At 51.7% G+C, this 12,500-nt stretch overlaps 1 protein-coding gene across 1 annotated transcript in view; it reads left to right on the forward strand.

Moving 5' to 3' along the window:
* The window catches only part of cs (citrate synthase), a 67,760-nt gene that overhangs the window by 18,728 nt on the left and 36,532 nt on the right, over positions 1-12,500 (forward strand).

Here is a 12,500-nt window from a genome sequence, read left to right on the forward strand (position 1 = left end):
AACACTGACACTTAGAATATTTTCGGGTTGGTATAAATCAGTAACCACCGACACTTAGAATATTTTCGGGTTGGTATAAATCAGTAACCACTGACACTTAGAATTTTTCGGGTCGGTACAAATCAGTAACCACTGACACTTAGAATATTTTCGGGTTGGTATAAATCAGTAACCACCGACACTTAGAATATTTTCGAGTTGGTATAAATCAGTAACCACTGACACTTAGAATTTTTTCGAGTTGGTATAAATCAGTAACCACTGACACTTAGAATATTTTCGGGTTGGTATAAATCAGTAACCACCGACACTTAGAATATTTTCGAGTTGGTATAAATCAGTAACCACTGACACTTAGAATTTTTTCGAGTTGGTATAAATCAGTAACCACTGACACTTAGAATATTTTCGACTTGGTATAAATCAGTAACCACTGACACTTAGAATATTTTCGGGTTGGTATAAATCAGTAACCACCGACACTTAGAATATTTTCGAGTTGGTATAAATCAGTAACCACCGACACTTAGAATTTTTTCGAGTTGGTATAAATCAGTAACCACTGACACTTAGAATTTTTTCGGGTTGGTATAAATCAGTAACCACCGACACTTAGAATATTTTCGAGTTGGTATAAATCAGTAACCACTGACACTTAGAATTTTTTCGGGTCGGTATAAATCAGTAACCACTGACACTTAGAATTTTTTCGAGTTGGTATAAATCAGTAACCACTGACACTTAGAATATTTTCGGGTTGGTATAAATCAGTAACCACTGACACTTAGAATTTTTTCGACTTGGTATAAATCAGTAACCACTGACACTTAGAATTTTTTCGGGTTGGTATAAATCAGTAACCACTGACACTTAGAATATTTTCGGGTCGGTACAAATCAGTAACCACTGACACTTAGAATATTTTCGGGTTGGTATAAATCAGTAACCACTGACACTTAGAATTTTTTCGAGTTGGTATAAATCAGTAACCACTGACACTTAGAATTTTTTCGGGTTGGTATAAATCAGTAACCACCGACACTTAGAATATTTTCGGGTTGGTATAAATCAGTAACCACCGACACTTAGAATTTTTTCGTCTCAGTAGAAATCAGTAACCAAGCGCATTTTTGAATTGGTTACTGATTTCTCCGTTCGAGTTGCGGCTGCGGTTGGCTTCAAATAGTGGTGGGGGCTTAATTATCGCCGAGGGGAGCATGTCCCGGTGGTGTGGCCGAGGATGGAGTGCCTTTTGAAGGGGGTGTTTCTGAATTTGGACCCTTTTTGAGTTGCATGGCCGGATGGGTGTGGTTTTGAAGGGTGTGTCTGTCTGGAGTGGCACCGGCGTTGGTGTGAGGCTGAGGGTGGGCGTTCGGTTCCTGGTTAGGGATAGGGAAAGGGTGAGACTTAGCTTTAGTGCTCGTGCCCCGATTTTGGTAATGTTTGACGTCAATTTTCCAAGGAGGCGAATGCAAGGCTTCAGAGGGACTTTGAGTGTTCGGGGGCGGGGTAGCTCAGCCGGATTTGCCCCGGCGGTTCTGCGGACGGTGTTGACTTCGAGGGCGGACCGGCCCCGTGTTCAGTCCGAATATCGTGCATTGTTAACGGCGGGAAGTGTTCCAAAAGGGAATGGGATTGAATGTGACTGCTGAAGCCGACTTTGAGACCTGTAACGCGGGTAGCTCAGCCGGATTTGACCCGGCGGTTCTGGCGACGGTCTCGCCTTCGAGGGGGGAGCGCCCCGCGTGTTCAGGCCGAATTTTGTGCATTTCCATCGGCGGGAAGAGGTCCAAACGGGAATGGGATTGAATGTGACTGCTGAAGCCGACATTGAGACCTCTAACGCGGGTAGCTCGGCAGGATTTGACCCGGCGGTTCTGCCGAAGGTCTCACCTTCGAGGGGGGAGCGTCCCGCGTGTTCAGGCCGAATATCGTGCATTGTTAACGGCGGGAAGTGTTCCAAAAGGGAATGGGATTGAATGTGACTGCTGAAGCCGACATTGAGACCTCTAACGCGGGTAGCTCGGCCGGATTTGACCCGGCGGTTCTGGCGACGGTCTCGCCTTCGAGGGGGGAGCGTCCCGCGTGTTCAGGCCGAATTTTGTGCATTTCCATCGGCGGGAAGAGGTCCAAACGGGAATGGGATTGAATGTGACTGCTGAAGCCGACATTGAGACCTCTAACGCGGGTAGCTCGGCCGGATTTGACCCGGCGGTTCTGCCGAAGGTCTCACCTTCGAGGGGGGAGCCTCCCGCGTGTTCAGGCCGAATTTTGTGCATTTCCATCGGCGGGAAGAGGTCCAAACGGGAATGGGATTGAATGTGACTGCTGAAGCCGACATTGAGACCTCTAACGCGGGTAGCTCGGCCGGATTTGACCCGGCGGTTCTGCCGAAGGTCTCACCTTCGAGGGGGGAGCGCCCACCGTGTACAGGCCGATTTTCATGCATTTCCAACCGTGGGAAGGGGTCCGAAAGGGGATGGGGGTGAACGTGACTGCTCAACCCGACTTTGAGACCTGTAACGCGGGTAGCTCAGCCGGATTTGACCCGGCGGTTCTGGCGACGGTCTCGCCTTCGAGGGGGGAGCGTCCCGCGTGTTCAGGCCGAATTTTGTGCATTTCCATCGGCGGAAGAGGTCCAAACGGGAATGGGATTGAATGTGACTGCTGAAGCCGACATTGAGACCTCTAACGCGGGTAGCTCGGCAGGATTTGACCCGGCGGTTCTGCCGAAGGTCTCACCTTCGAGGGGGGAGCGCCCACCGTGTACAGGCCGATTTTCATGCATTTCCAACCGTGGGAAGGGGGCCGAAAGGGGAGGATGGGGGTGAATGTGACTGCTCAACCCGACTTTGAGGCATCTAACCCGGGTAGCTCAGCCGGGTTTGACCGGCGGTTCTGCCGACGGCCTCGCCTTCGAGGGGGGAGCGTCCCCCGTGTACAGGCCGATTTTCATGCATTTCGAACCGTGGGAAGTGGCCCAAAAGGGGATGGGAGTGAATGTGACTGCTCAACCCGACTTTGGCGCTTCCGAGCCGGGTAGCTCAGCCGGGTTTGACCCGGCGGTTCTGCCGACGGTCTCGTCTTCGAGGCGGGTGCCTCCCCGTGTACAGGCCGATTTTCATGCATTTCGTACCGTGGGAAGTGGTCCAAAAGGGAATGGGGGTGGACGTGACTGCTCATACCGACATCGAGACTTGTAAGCCGTGTAGCTCGCCGGGTTTGATCCGGCGGGTCTGCCGACGGTCTCGTCTTCGAGAGGGGGGCCTCCCCCGTGTACAGGCCGATTTTCGTGCATTTCCAACGGTGGGAAGAGGTTCATAAGGGGATGGGGGTGAATGTGACTGCTCAACCCGACTCTGAGGCTTCTAACCCGGGTAGCTCGGCCGGGTTTGACCCGGCGGTTCTGCCGTCGGTCTCGCCTTCGAGAGGGGCGCCTCCCCCGTGTACAGGCCGATTTTCGTGCATTTCCAACGGTGGGAAGAGGTTCAAAAGGGGATGGGGGTGAATGTGACTGCTCAACCCGACTCTGAGGCTTCTAACCCGGGTAGCCCGGCCGGGTTTGACCCGGCGGTTCTGCCGTCGGTCTCGCCTTCGAGGGCGGAGCCTCCCCCGTGTACAGGCCGATTTTCGTGCATTTCAAACCGTGGGAAGCGGTCCAAAAGGGGATGGGAGTGAATGTGACTGCTCATACCGACCTTGGCGCTTCCGACCCGGGTAGCTCAGCCGGGTTTGACCCGGCGGTTCTGCCGACGGTCTCGCCTTCGAGGGGGGAGCGTCCCCCGTGTTCAGGCCGAATTTTGTGCATTTCGAACCGTGGGAAGTTGCCCAAAAGTCGATGGGAGTGAATGTGACTGCTCAACCCGACTTTGGCGCTTCCGAGCCGGGTAGCTCAGCCGGGTTTGACCCGGCGGTTCTGCCGACGGTCTCGTCTTCGAGGCGGGTGCCTCCCCCGTGTACAGGCCGATTTTCATGCATTTCGTACCGTGGGAAGTGGTCCAAAAGGGAATAGGGGTGGACGTGACTGCTCATACCGACATTGAGACTTGTAAGCCGTGTAGCTCGGCCGGGTTTGATCCGGCGGGTCTGCCGACGGTCTCGTCTTCGAGGCGGGTGCCTCCCCCGTGTACAGGCCGATTTTCGTGCATTTCGAACCGTGGGAAGTGGTCCAAAAGGGGATGGGGGTGGACGTGACTGCTCAACCCGACTTTGAGGCTTCTAACCCGGGTAGCTCGGCCGGGTTTGACCCGTCGATTCTGCCGATGGTCTCGTTTTGGAGGGGGGAGCCTCCCCCGTGTTCAGTCCGATTTTCGTGCATTTCGAACCGTGGGAAGTGGCCCAAAAGGGGATGGGAGTGAATGTGACTGCTCATACCGACTTTGGCGCTTCCGAGCCTGGTAGCTCAGCCGGGTTTGATCCGGCGGTTCTGCCGACGGTCTCGTCTTCGAGGCGGCTCCCTCCCCCGTGTACAGGCCGATTTTCATGCATTTGCAACGGTGGGAAGTTGCCCAAAAGGGGATGGGAGTGAATGTGACTGCTCAACCCGACTTTGGCGCTTCCGAGCCTGGTAGCTCAGCCGGGTTTGAACCGGCGGTTCTGCCGACGGTCTCGTCTTCGAGGCGGCTCCCTCCCCCGTGTACAGGCCGATTTTCGTGCATTTCGAACCGTGGGAAGTGGTCCAAAAGGGAATGGGGGTGGACGTGACTGCTCAACCCGACTCTGAGGCTTCTAACCCGGGTAGCTCGGCCGGGTTTGATCCGGCGGTTCTGCCGACGGTCTCGTCTTCGAGGCCGGTGCCTCCCCCGTGTACAGGCCGATTTTCGTGCATTTCCAACGGTGGGAAGTGGTCCAAAAGGGAATGGGGGTGGACGTGTCTGCTCATACCGACTTTGAGACTTGTAAGCCGGGTAGCTCAGCCGGGTTTGTTCCGGCGGTTCTGCCGACGGTCTCGTCATCGAGGGGGGAGCCTCCCCCGTGTCCAGGCCGATTTTCATGCATTTCCAACCGTGGGAAGTGGTCCAAAAGGGAATGGGGGTGAATGTGACTGCTCATACCGACTTTGAGACTTTTAAGCCGGGTAGCTCAGCCGGGTTTGACCCGGCGGTTCTGCCGACGGTCTCGCCTTCGAGGGGGGAGCGTCCCCCGTGTTCAGGCCGAATTTTGTGCATTTCGAACCGTGGGAAGTTGCCCAAAAGTCGATGGGAGTGAATGTGACTGCTCAACCCGACTTTGAGACTTGTAAGCCGGGTAGCTCAGCCGGGTTTGACCCGGCGGTTCTGCCGACGGTCTCGTCTTCGAGGCGGGTGCCTCCCCCGTGTACAGGCCGATTTTCATGCATTTCGTACCGTGGGAAGCGGTCCAAAAGGGGATGGGAGTGAACGTGACTGCTCATACCGACTTTGGCGCTTCCGAGCCGGGTAGCTCAGCCGGGTTTGACCCGGCGGGTCTGCCGACGGTCTCGCCTTCGAGGGGGGAGCGTCCCCCGTGTTCAGGCCGAATCTTGTGCATTTCGAACCGTGGGAAGTTGCCCAAAAGTCGATGGGAGTGAATGTGACTGCTCAACCCGACTTTGAGACTTGTAAGCCGGGTAGCTCAGCCGGGTTTGACCCGGCGGTTCTGCCGACGGTCTCGTCTTCGAGGCCGGTGCCTCCCCCGTGTACAGGCCGATTTTCGTGCATTTCCAACGGTGGGAAGTGGTCCAAAAGGGAATGGGGGTGGACGTGTCTGCTCATACCGACTTTGAGACTTGTAAGCCGGGTAGCTCAGCCGGGTTTGTTCCGGCGGTTCTGCCGACGGTCTCGTCATCGAGGGGGGAGCCTCCCCCGTGTCCAGGCCGATTTTCATGCATTTCCAACCGTGGGAAGTGGTCCAAAAGGGAATGGGGGTGAATGTGACTGCTCATACCGACTTTGAGACTTTTAAGCCGGGTAGCTCGGCCGGGTTTGACCCGGCGGTTCTGCCGACGGTCTCGTCTTCGAGGCGGGTGCCTCCCCCGTGTACAGGCCGATTTTCGTGCATTTCGAACCGTGGGAAGTGGTCTAAAAGTCGATGGGAGTGAACGTGACTGCTCAACCCGACTTTGAGACTTGTAAGCCGGGTAGCTCAGCCAGGTTTGACCCGGCGGTTCTGCCGACGGTCTCGCCTTCGAGGGCGGACCCTCCCCCGTGTACAGGCCGGTTTTCGTGCATTTCGAACCGTGGGAAGTGATCCAAAAGGGAATGGGGGTGAACGTGACTGCCCAACCCGGCTTTGAGACTTGTAAGCCGGGTAGCTCAGCCGGGTTGGACCCGGCGGTTCTGCCGACGGTCTCGACTTCGAGGCGGGTGCCTCCCCCGTGTACAGGCCGATTTTCATGCATTTGCAACGGTGGGAAGTTGCCCAAAAGTCGATGGGAGTGAATGTGACTGCTCAACCCGACTTCGAGACTTGTAAGCCGGGTAGCTCAGCCGGGTTTGACCCGGCGGTTCTGCCGACGGTCTCGCCTTCGAGGGGGGAGCCTCCCCCGTGTACAGGCCGATTTTCGTGCATTTCCAACGGTGGGAACAGGTTCAAAAGGGGATGGGAGTGATTGTGACTGCTCAACCCGACTCTAGGGCTTCTAACCCGGGTAGCCCGGCCGGGTTTGACCCGGCGGTTCTGCCGACGGTCTCGTCTTCGAGGCGGGTGCCTCCCCCGTATACAGGCCGATTTTCATGCATTTCGAACCGTGGGAAGTGGTCCAAAAGGGAATGGGGGTGGACGTGTCTGCTCATACCGACTTTGAGACTTGTAAGCCGGGTAGCTCAGCCGGGTTTGATCCGGCGGTTCTGCCGACGGTCTCGCCTTCGAGGGGGGAGCCTCCCCCGTGTTCAGTCCGATTTCCATGCATTTCCAACCGTGGGAAGTTGCCCAAAAGGGGATGGGAGTGAATGTGACTGCTCAACCCGACTTTGGCGCTTCCGAGCCGGGTAGCTCAGCCGGGTTTGACCCGGCGGTTCTGCCGACGGTCTCGTCTTCGAGGCGGGTGCCTCCCCCGTATACAGGCCGATTTTCATGCATTTCGAACCGTGGGAAGTGGTCCAAAAGGGAATGGGGGTGGACGTGTCTGCTCATACCGACTTTGAGACTTGTAAGCCGGGTAGCTCAGCCGGGTTTGATCCGGCGGTTCTGCCGACGGTCTCGCCTTCGAGGGGGGAGCCTCCCCCGTGTTCAGTCCGATTTCCATGCATTTCCAACCGTGGGAAGTTGCCCAAAAGGGGATGGGAGTGAATGTGACTGCTCAACCCGACTTTGGCGCTTCCGAGCCGGGTAGCTCAGCCGGGTTTGACCCGGCGGTTCTGCCGACGGTCTCGTCTTCGAGGCGGGTGCCTCCCCCGTGTACAGGCCGATTTTCATGCATTTGGAACCGTGGGAAGTGGTCCAAAAGGGAATGGGGGTGGACGTGACTGCTCATACCGACTTTGAGACTTGTAAGCCGGGTAGCTCAGCCGGGTTTGACCCGGCGGTTCTGCCGACGGTCTCGCCTTCGAGGGGGGAGCCTCCCCCGTGTTCAGTCCGATTTTCGTGCATTTCCCACGGTGGGAAATGGTATCTTTCATTACGGGGACAAGGGTCTGAAGCGGTGAAGTCAGTAACCGGCATAGTTAAGGAAAGGGTTCGAATTTTCTCAACAGTACGAAAAAAGTGAGCAGGGAAGCTAGAGAAGGTGTCAGTGAGTCCCAAACGAGTGAACCGCAAAACTTAGGGAAATGCCCGAAAGCGTTTTAAAGGGTGAAATCGGGAACGAGGAAATGATCGGAAAGTGCCTGAAAGTGCTAAATGAGTAAACAGAAAAACGATGAAAAATGTTTGAAAAGAAGAAGTGAGTAACCAGGAAAACTTAGAAAAATGTTCAAAACGAAGAAATCAGTAACCAGGAAAACTTAGAAAAATGATCAAAAAGAAGAAATGAGTAACCAGGAAAACTTAGAAAAATGTTTAAAAAGAAGAAATCAGTAACCAGGAAAACTTAGGAAAATGTTTAAAAAGAAGAAATCAGTAACCAGAAAAACTGCGAAAAATGTTTAAAAAGAAGAAATGAGTAACCAGAAAAACTTAGAAAAATGTTTAAAAAGAAGAAATCAGTAACCAGGAAAACTTAGAAAAATGTTTAAAAAGAAGAAATCAGTAACCAGGAAAACTTAGAAAAATGTTTAAAAAGAAGAAATCAGTAACCAGGAAAACTTAGAAAAATGTTATAAAAGAAGAAGTGAGTAACCAGAAAAACTTAGAAAAATGTTTAAAAAGAAGAAATCAGTAACCAGAAAAACTGCGAAAAATGTTTAAAAAGAAGAAATCAGTAACCAGACAAACTGCGAAAAATGTTTAAAAAGAAGAAATCAGTAACCAGGAAAACTTAGAAAAATGTTTAAAAAGAAGAAGTGAGTAACCAGAAAAACTTAGAAAAATGTTTAAAAAGAAGAAATCAGTAACCAGAAAAACTGCGAAAAATGTTTAAAAAGAAGAAATCAGTAACCAGGAAAACTTAGAAAAATGTTTAAAAAGAAGAAATCAGTAACCAGAAAAACTGCGAAAAATGTTTAAAAAGAAGAAATCAGTAACCAGAAAAACTTAGAAAAATGTTTAAAAAGAAGAAGTGAGTAACCAGAAAAACTTAGAAAAATGTTTAAAAAGAAGAAATCAGTAACCAGAAAAACGGCGAAAAATGTTTAAAAAGAAGAAATCAGTAACCAGACAAACTGCGAAAAATGTTTAAAAAGAAGAAATCAGTAACCAGAAAAACTTAGAAAAATGTTTAAAAAGAAGAAATCAGTAACCAGAAAAACTTAGAAAAATGTTTCAAAAGAAGAAGTGAGTAACCAGAAAAACTTAGAAAAATGTTTAAAAAGAAGAAGTGAGTAACCAGAAAAACTTAGAAAAATGTTTAAAAAGAAGAAATCAGTAACCAGAAAAACTTAGAAAAATGTTTAAAAAGAAGAAATCAGTAACCAGAAAAACTGCGAAAAATGTTTAAAAAGAAGAAATCAGTAACCAGGAAAACTTAGAAAAATGTTTAAAAAGAAGAAATGAGTAACCAGGAAAACTTAGAAAAATGTTTAAAAAGAAGAAATGAGTAACCAGGAAAACTTAGAAAAATGTTTAAAAAGAAGAAATCAGTAACCAGAAAAACTTAGAAAAATGTTTAAAAAGAAGAAATCAGTAACCAGAAAAACGGCGAAAAATGTTTAAAAAGAAGAAATGAGTAACCAGAAAAACTTAGAAAAATGTTTAAAAAGAAGAAATCAGTAACCAGAAAAACGGCGAAAAATGTTTAAAAAGAAGAAATCAGTAACCAGAAAAACTTAGAAAAATGTTTAAAAAGAAGAAGTGAGTAACCAGAAAAACTTAGAAAAATGTTTAAAAAGAAGAAATGAGTAACCAGAAAAACTTAGAAAAATGTTTAAAAAGAAGAAATCAGTAACCAGAAAAACTTAGAAAAATGTTTAAAAAGAAGAAATGAGTAACCAGAAAAACTTAGAAAAATGTTTAAAAAGAAGAAATCAGTAACCAGAAAAACGGCGAAAAATGTTTAAAAAGAAGAAATCAGTAACCAGAAAAACGGCGAAAAATGTTTAAAAAGAAGAAATCAGTAACCAGACAAACTGCGAAAAATGTTTAAAAAGAAGAAATCAGTAACCAGAAAAACTTAGAAAAATGTTTAAAAAGAAGAAATCAGTAACCAGGAAAACTTGGAAAAAAACACTTAGAAAAATTTTCAGCAAAGTGTGAAAAATATTCTAAGTGTCAGCGGAGGAAAATGCTGCAGCATCGGGAAAGATTCGCAAACTTACACCGAACATGTGCTCCGAAGTGCCGGAGGAATTGGGTGAATTGAGCCCGGCAAATGGCCAGCTGTCGTTTTGTGCCTGCAGCCCGAAAACTTTAACTTTGTCTGTCGCGGAAGTCCGGACCGAGAAAAATCCAAACGGTTTTGACCGGACCGAGTTCCAGACCGATGCAGTCAAATTTGGAATTCAGACCCATTCAGTGCCACTTGTAGTTTTTCCGCAGTGAGGTTGGCGGGGTACCCGGAGATATATGGGAACACGATTTTTAGAACAAAATGGCGGCGCGGGACCGTTCTGAAAGGCATCCGAAAAACGGTTCCACGGGCATAGCACTTTAATGACAGGTATGAGTGCATGCCGGAGAGCTCTTGGAAGTCGAATTTTTGACACTTTGTCAATTTTTTGACAGATTTGACAAACTCTTTCTGTCTGTTCTAAGAGTCAGTCAGAGACTTGTGCGGCGGTCTTTTGACACTATTGGAGGGCGGGCAAACCCCACGTTGACTCCGGCCGTCCCTCCACAGGCGCTCGTGTCCAAAATGAAGGCGAGAGACGCGAGTGGCCTGGTTCCCTTGGGTGTTGCCAAGAAGGCTGCGGGCTGACCGTTGCCTGAGCACTCCCTAAAGCCTCTTGTGATGAGAGCAGACCTCGCCTGCCGCACGACCGGCTCTGGGAGTCGTTGGGCCGCTATTTGTGAATAGTCTGGTCCTCCTCTGCCACCCGGACAAGCGCGATGGCTCTGCCGCCCTGCGGTGCTCGTCACCCAGGTTTGGGGAACACGATACTCGTAACAAAAATAAAAGGCGGCTCGGGACCTGCAGGCGAAAGGGGTCCCGTGGTGCTAAGCACGTCGACTTCGGGTCTCGGTGCAAGCCGGAGAGCTCACGGAAGTCTAAAGTTTTCGGCACGTGGTCGAATCTTTTCAAAGGCTTACCCGGCTCTTTCCGTCCATTCTGAGAGTAAGTCAGAGGCCGGTGCGGAGGTCTCTTGACAATCGGAGGGGGTGGTGGCCCTCCGCAGGCGCTCGTGTCGAAAATGAAGGCGAGAGACGCGAGTGGCCTGGTTCCCCTGGGTGTTGCCAGGAAGGCTGCGGGCTGACCCTTGCCTGAGCACTCCCTAAAGCCTCTTGTGATGACAGCAGACCTCGCGCGCCGCACGACCGGCTCTGGGAGTCGTTGGGCCGCTATCTGTGAATAGTCTGGTCCTCCTCTGCCACCCGGCCAAGTGCGATGGCTCTGCCGCCCTGCGGTGCTCGTCACGCAGGTATGGGGCACACGATGCTCGTAACAGCAAATAAAGGCGGCTCGGGACCTGCAGGCGAAAGGGGTCCCGTGGTGCTTAGCACGTCGACTTCGGGTCTCGGTGCAAGCCGGAGAGCTCACGGAAGTCTAAAGTTTTCGGCACGTGGTCGAATCTTTTGAAAGGCTTACCCGGCTCTTTCCGTCCATTCTGAGAGTCAGTCAGAGGCCGGTGCGGCGGTCTATTGACGACCGGAGGCTCCCATGGGTGTTGCGATGAGGGTGGAGGGCACAGAACCTTGCCTTAGCACTCCCTAATAAAGCCTCTTGTGAAGAGAGCAGACCTCGCGCGCCGCACGACCGGCTCTGGGAGTCGTTGGGCCGCTATCTGTGAATAGTCTGGTCCTCCTCTGCCACCCGGCCAAGTGCGATGGCTCTGCCGCCCTGCGGTGCTCGTCACGCAGGTATGGGGCACACGATGCTCGTAACAGCAAATAAAGGCGGCTCGGGACCTGCAGGCGAAAGGGGTCCCGTGGTGCTTCGCACGTCGACTTCGGGTCTCGGTGCAAGCCGGAGAGCTCACGGAAGTCTAAAGTTTTCGGCACGTGGTCGAATCTTTTGAAAGGCTTACCCGGCTCTTTCCGTCCATTCTGAGAGTCAGTCAGAGGCCGGTGCGGCGGTCTATTGACGACCGGAGGCTCCCATGGGTGTTGCGATGAGGGTGGAGGGCACAGAACCTTGCCTTAGCACTCCCTAATAAAGCCTCTTGTGAAGAGAGCAGACCTCGCGCACCGCACGACCGGCTCTGGGAGTCGTTGGGCCGCTATCTGTGAATAGTCGGGTCCTCCTCTGCCACCCGGCCAAGTGCGATGGCTCTGCCGCCCTGCGGTGCTTGTCACGCAGGTATGGGGCACACGATGCTCGTAACAGCAAATAAAGGCGGCTCGGGACCTGCAGGCGAAAGGGGTCCCGTGGTGCTTAGCACGTCGACTTCGGGTCTCGGTGCAAGCCGGAGAGCTCACGGAAGTCTAAAGTTTTCGGCACGTGGTCGAATCTTTTGAAAGGCTTACCCGGCTCTTTCCGTCCATTCTGAGAGTCAGTCAGAGGCCGGTGCGGCGGTCTATTGACGACCGGAGGCTCCCATGGGTGTTGCGATGAGGGTGGAGGGCACAGAACCTTGCCTTAGCACTCCCTAATAAAGCCTCTTGTGAAGAGAGCAGACCTCGCGCGCCGCACGACCGGCTCTGGGAGTCGTTGGGCCGCTATCTGTGAATAGTCTGGTCCTCCTCTGCCACCCGGCTAAGTGCGATGGCTCTGCCGCCCTGCGGTGCTTGTCACGCAGGTATGGGGCACACGATGCTCGTAACAGCAAATAAAGGCGGCTCGGGACCTGCAGGCGAAAGGGGTCCCGTGGTGCTTAGCACGTCGACTTCGGGTCTCGGTGCAAGCCGGAGAG

This window comes from Chiloscyllium punctatum, chromosome X (genome assembly GCF_047496795.1).
Source record: "Chiloscyllium punctatum isolate Juve2018m chromosome X, sChiPun1.3, whole genome shotgun sequence".
Taxonomy (NCBI): Eukaryota; Metazoa; Chordata; class Chondrichthyes; order Orectolobiformes; family Hemiscylliidae; genus Chiloscyllium; species Chiloscyllium punctatum.